The following is a 6,981-nucleotide window of genomic DNA, read 5'->3' on the forward strand; positions in this document are numbered from 1 at the left end:
GTGCGAACCAAAACCCCCTCAATTAATTTTAATTTTAAAAATTAAGTTTGCAAGTTAAACCACTTAAACGTGCCTAAAAAAGCACCTCTCAGCGCAGCTGTCGTTGTCTGAGTGAACTATTAAGTATTGATCAATAGCGATAATACACATTACCTAAAATTTTAACACGTTCGAGCATAAGCTCTACAATTGCCTAAATGAGATAAGATAATATAGCCATATAGATATCTTATCTCATGCTCATCCAATGAAAATTTATTGCTTAATATAATTTGGATATGACATTAAAGTTTAATAATTTAAATATACTATATAATCATATTTTTGTACACTTAAATTATTAAAAAGTGACAAAACCGGTAGGGTAAGCTACTATTCAGAATAAGATTAAAGATTTTAATTTCTAAAAAATTATGGTTTTGTATAAAGGGATTAATTAGTGATTTAGTGTAACATATCTCTTGAGGATGTTCGGAGCGCGTAACTTTCTAATGGTACAATGATTAAACAATACTATGTGTCTCAAGGATAGGCAGCAACGGGTGGAGACGATAGCTGCAGCTCCTGCTTTGGCCGTAACCTCGCCATTGAAGCCTGGTGAGGAAGGTTTGATGTTGATGTCTTATCGCAAACCTGACCTAATTGCGCTTGTTTAACCGGCTAGTTAGTGTAACAACGATATGACTTTGTGCGAAAAATAAATCAAATAGAAAATAAGAGATACAGAGTATTGTTTACCCAATTCCATACAATTATATTTACATCTAGGGGACCACCATTAGTGAGTCTAATCCACCATCTCAACAGCAATTCAAACAGATGGTAAGACATTCTCAATCCAATGTGCGATATATGGTCAAGACCCAATCTGATGAAGCTGTAGAGGATTTTGAAGCTGTAGAGGATTTTCGAGCCTGGAGATCCGTGTAATCAGCAATCCAAAATATTCCTTTTTAGATCCGCGTTGTCGCTGTTCGTCTCGCTAACTCACGCAACATTGCACAGTTGTATGGAATGCGATCCACAGATAAAACTTTGTAAAACTTCTTCTCAAGAGTTAAACTTAGATCATCAATAATGTCTTGATGAGGAGATGATATCTCAAAGTATTCTCCTTGTAATATCTGTTCTACCAGATCTTTAAACCGTACATTAACCGACACTCAACCTAACATATCTATTTTACCATAATAATTCTGTCAATTACAAGTTAGGGTTTACAAAACTAACACTAACATTCGATGCGTTAGTTGTAGTGGCGACAGGATGGGCAACGCACAGCTTTTGTATTCAGAATATTGTAGGTACTTTCGTGGCCATGGGTACTAGCTCGTTGTGGTGCAATATCGACCCTCTTCTTGCAAAAGCCCATGCTTGTAGGCTAGCGCTCAAATGGATTGTTGAGAAGGGCTTTCAAGATGTCGTATTGAAATGGATTGTCAAATTTTGGTTCAAGCCTTGTCTAAAAAGTTTGTGCCCTACATGTACTTTGGCCTTGTCTTGAAGGATTGTCTAAATATCTTAGATTTCATTGAGTCTTGTTTTGTCCATTTTATTAATTGGTCAGCTAACCGTTTGACTTGTAAACTAACCACGACGATTGGTTTTGATATGATACTGGTGCTTTGGTTTGGAATTATGATCCTCCTACATGTATCCATCACCTTATTTACTAATATACTTTTTCGTTCGATTGGCTTACTAAAAAAATAGTATCACTTTTCTTTAAATGAACTTTTTATTATAGGTAGAAGTTTAAACAAAAGATGAGGTGTATGTTTGTAAAAGTTTTTCATACATCATATTTTAGAAAATGTGCATCAGTTTGGAAAAGACCCACATTATTTTAGAAAAAAAAAAAGTTTTTTACATATAAATTATAACATCGAATATGAGTATGAATAAGTGTATAAATCCAATTATAGTATGAGTCTTCCTTGAATGCAACAAATATCACAAAAATTCAGTGTTCTAAAATAAGTGTATAAATGCAATAGGTAGATACTTTACATTATTGCGTCATATTCATTAACTTAATTATTTGTCGATTAGTTACTGCATGATCTTGAGGTACACTTATATTTTGATATTCAGTAAGTATAACTATATTAGAGAAAAATTTACATGGGGGGAATGGGATAATCAGTTGAGTAATTGTTGGTTGACCGTAGAGTGTTGTGTTGGAGGAAGAAGATGATATATAGTGAAGATGATATTGCCCTTCACTATATATCATCTTCTTCCTTCAACACGTTGATATTTTCTGGACAAATAACTGTTGGAAAAAAATTAGCATAAAATGGCATTTTACTGGCAATATTGTGGTACAAATATATGTGGGGTCCACTTTCGATTTGGGTCGAGTCAAAGTGGATTCGTGTTCTTCGTAGTTAGACGAAAAGATTGATATATTGTACGTTCAAAACTGATAATGGGTGAATGAGAAATTGGTTCTCAAAGTTGACCCATTTGAGTTAGAAAAATTTAGATAAAAACCTTTCAAGTAACTTTTATCCCACATTGGTTTGAGAAGTGGTTTGCACCACTACTTATACAAGAGTTTTTCTAAGGCTTATTGAATTGTATAGCATAGAGGCTCTCTCTCGCGCGCAAGGGGGTGCAAATGAAATCCCAAAATGAACTTAAAAAGGTTTGACTCGTGCGCCGACAACTGCATGCACGAATGTCGTTCAGAAAATTGATACTATAATACTATCGGTCTGTTTTGGGCGGGAAGTTAAAACTGAGGATATTATTTTTATTAATAGTATAGATTGCATTGCAGAGAAATATATATACTGAATTATAACCATTAGTAATTCTAGTCTAGAATTGTATTACGAATAGGAACGTAGGGAAGAATATATTTTATTAGGAATTCTATTTTAATTTACAATTGTATTAGAGATAGGAATTGTATTACCATATTTTACAATATTACGCAAACCATAATATTATAGGTCTGTTTTGGACGTGAAGTTAAAACTGGGGATATTGTTTTTATTAATAGTATAGATTGCATTGCAGAGAAATATATATATACTGAATTATTACCATTAGTAATTATAGTCTAGAATTGTATTACGAATAGGAACGTAGGGAAGAATATATTTTATTAGGAATTCTATTTTAATTTACAATTGTATTAGGGATAGGAATTCTATTACAATATTTTACAATATTACGCACACCAAAATATTATAGGTCTGTTTTGGGCGGAAAGTTAAAACTGAGGATATTGTTTTTATTAATAGTATAGATAGTATAGATATAGATTGCATTGCAGAGAAATATATATACTGAATTATAACCATTAGTAATTCTAGTCTAGAATTGTATTACGAATAGGAACATAGGGAAGAATATATATTTTATTAGGAATTCTATTTTAATTTACAATTGTATTAGGGATAGGAATTGTATTACCCTATTTTACAATATTATGCACACCAAAATATTATAGGTCTGTTTTGGGCGGGAAGTTAAAACTGAGGATATTGTTTTTATTAATAGTATAGATATAGATTGCATTGCATAGAAATATATATACTGAATTATAACCATTAGTAATTCTAGTCTAGAATTGTATTACGAATAGGAACGTAGGGAATAATATATTTTATTAGTAATTCTATTTTAATTTACAATTGTATTAGGGATAGGAATTGTATTACCATATTTTACAATATTACGCAAACCAAAATATTATAGGTCTGTTTTGGGCGGGAAGTTAAAACTGAGGATATTGTTTTTATTAATAGTATAGATTACATGCATTATTTTACACTAAATATTCACCGTCCAAATACATATAGTTTTGGTAAGCCTAAATACCCATCATTTTGAGATAAATAGGCATTTATTTCTTTTTTAAATTCTTTATTTATTTATGTAAATGCCACTGCCACTTCTTTTTAATTCAAAATCTCCATCGATTCATTTGTTTAGATCATTAACTGAGATTTGTACTGTTCTCATTTTTCATTTTCTCAAAGGCGAAAAAATCTAGAAAAATATATTGTTATTATTCTATTAAAGCTATTCTTCATGGAGCTCTCACGCTCGAAATGTAAATTTGGAGTTTACGCCAAAAGCCTGCTCAAAAGGTTTCTTCCGTTGCATACTAAATTTCAATGAAAGTGCAATTTAGTACCCAGACACAGTTCTCACGTTGTCCCCGAGTTGTCAACCACCTTAACTACCCCCTCCAGCCGCCAACGCCACGCGACATCATGTCCGAGACCATACCACTTGAACCTTCATGTGCATAACTTTGAACCTTCAAGTGCATAACTTTAAAACGTCACTGATTGCTTTGCATTTTTCCCATTTTGCCAAGCCACTACACACCCATCACCTCCTCCATTTTCCTATAATCATGCATTAAACACAACACACGTACAAATCCATCATGTTCCCATTTATTTTGTATCCCCATTTCACCATTATTTGTTTTGGTTCATGGTCAAAATAATGAACATATGTAAAATAACATTAGTACTAAAATTAAATAATAATTTTGTGTACCAACAATATATATATATTGGTGACGTTCCAATGAGACTATCTCTTTCCGTGAGGCTCAACATAAATGCACACACAAACTATTTCAGGTTAGATTGTGTGCGTGTGGTTGAAATTTTAAATTGTATGCATTTATGTAGAAAATTGTGTGCATATATACAAGCCTCATGGGAGGAGGTGGTATTATTTGATCACTAATATATATAATGGCATAGTATATGATTAGTCGTCAACCGCCTTCTACTTCATTCTTAGACAAGATAATGTTGACACCTTTCTTTGAAGAACTTTAGACTCAATATATAGCGCAACCAAATCCTAGAAATCTTTCCTTGTCAACTAAGATACAAATATGAAAACTAAGATCCTTAAACTTAACAATATGTTGGGGAAAAAAGTTAAATTGACATTTAAAGTGATCATTTTGTGAAATTTTCAATAAGATTCACTTCTAATTTAGGTTGGGTCAACGTGGATTCGAATTCTTCTAACAGAGAGGGTTTAATTTGAAATATTATATGTTTAATATAGATCATTGTGAATAAAAAAAATTGATTATTAAAGTGTATCGATTTAAATCGAGAAAAATGAAATTGGGATGACTTTTAAGTAACTTTTGTATCACATTGAAAAAGGGATATAGGTTTGTATATATTCAATTCAAGTTTTAATTGAAAAGTATAGAAGCTTTCTGTGACATTTGATTTGCACTCCATATGTGATAGAAATTAAAGCTTCTATACTTTTGGAGCAAAGTATAGAAGCTTTCTGTCAAATAAGGGGTGCAAATCAAATGTATGCTTTTAAAAAGGATCTCTGTAGCATGTTGGACAAATGCAACAGATGCATTCTGGAAGGTATCAATTCCAATGATATAATTTTTATACTTTGACAAATGACTTGATATTCTGCAGGTCTATCAATAATGAAAGGAAAATAAATATTATATGTACTCCTATTTTTTATTCCCAATTTTTACTCTCTCATAAATTTTTAATGAAAATAAATTCTCTGGGATTCACACATAATGAAAATATTATATAATCTTGTGTTAATTTTATAACGTTATTCAAAAAAAAAAATTCAAAAATGAATGTTAGTAAACTAGTTTTGTAATAGAAAGCAGAGAATAAAAATAGAGAATGAAAATTGAAAAATTAGAAAACAGAAAAAAGTGAACAATTTCTTGTAGTAAAGAAGTTATATGTGTTTACAGTTAATAAATTATATTGTCTATAAATAAATGGGCGGCGATACATAATTTTCTAACTACAGACACATAATATGTTACATGTTAACGGCATATTATCTGTTTACAGTTTCTTTAAAGAAACATAATATGTTAACTACAGATATATTCTAAATGTCATTTTGAATTAGATCCACACTGCCATTAGAACCTGGTTCATTATATAATTTGCCTTGGTTGACCATATAACTATTGATTTTTAATTTCATGGGCTTTAATTCCTTTAAATGTGGGCGTTTGTGTCTCCTCTAGCAAACAAAATCCTAATTAATGCTGCGTAATACTTTTGTTTCAGAAAACAGTAAAACCAATATGCATTCACTCCATCCACCAAAAAAAAAAAATGCATTCACTCCGCATCAACATTCTCGACAAATATTTATAATTTCTACTGTGCTGTCACTGCTGTGTTATTAAAAGTCACTGTTCATAACAATTATAGAATAATAATCCGTACACCACATACAGTGTACTATTCCACTAGTCCTCTACCACCACCACACGTTTTGATTGGAAGTCATATCAATTGTCAATCTTACAATATCGTTGGGGAAGATCATAGATGAGGGTTCGGAGGGTCACGTCCCCAACTTTTTGGTGGGACTCCAAAATTGCTGCAATATTGTGGATCACGATTTACTTTAAATCTTAATTAACCTCAGTTAACAATTTAACCTCAATATTTTTCCTTTTCGTTTTTTACAAATAAAAGTAATGTATCCAAAATATAATTAAAAAAGTTTAATTGAGAGTTTTTAAATGACACTTATATTAATAATATATTAAGAAAAAAATACCATTCATATGTAGCTAGCACAACTCTAACCATCTCCTAAGCCCTCTCCATCTCTTGCGCGGCAACGATGACGAAGAGCTTGAGCAGCGGCGATGACAACGAAGAAGCAGTGCAACAACAACGACGTTGACTAGGTGTGAGCAGACTGATGGCGACCTCCAACAACGACGTCGACCATGGTTTGAGAAAGCATCTGTGACAACGAAGTGGTTGAGCAACGATGTGGTGACGAAGGGAGACGCCCATGACGATGTCGTAGCGGCGTGAGCAAACGCCTTACAAGGAACAATACCAAAAACCACTTTAATTCGTGTATAGTGGTGACAATTTGTTTATTCCGCACAAAAATAGAAGCCTACTGTTCTTTAAAAAATAAAACACACAAAAAAAAAATTAACTATAGGCACTCGTT

This window comes from Ipomoea triloba, chromosome 12 (genome assembly GCF_003576645.1).
Source record: "Ipomoea triloba cultivar NCNSP0323 chromosome 12, ASM357664v1".
NCBI lineage: Eukaryota > Viridiplantae > Streptophyta > Magnoliopsida > Solanales > Convolvulaceae > Ipomoea > Ipomoea triloba.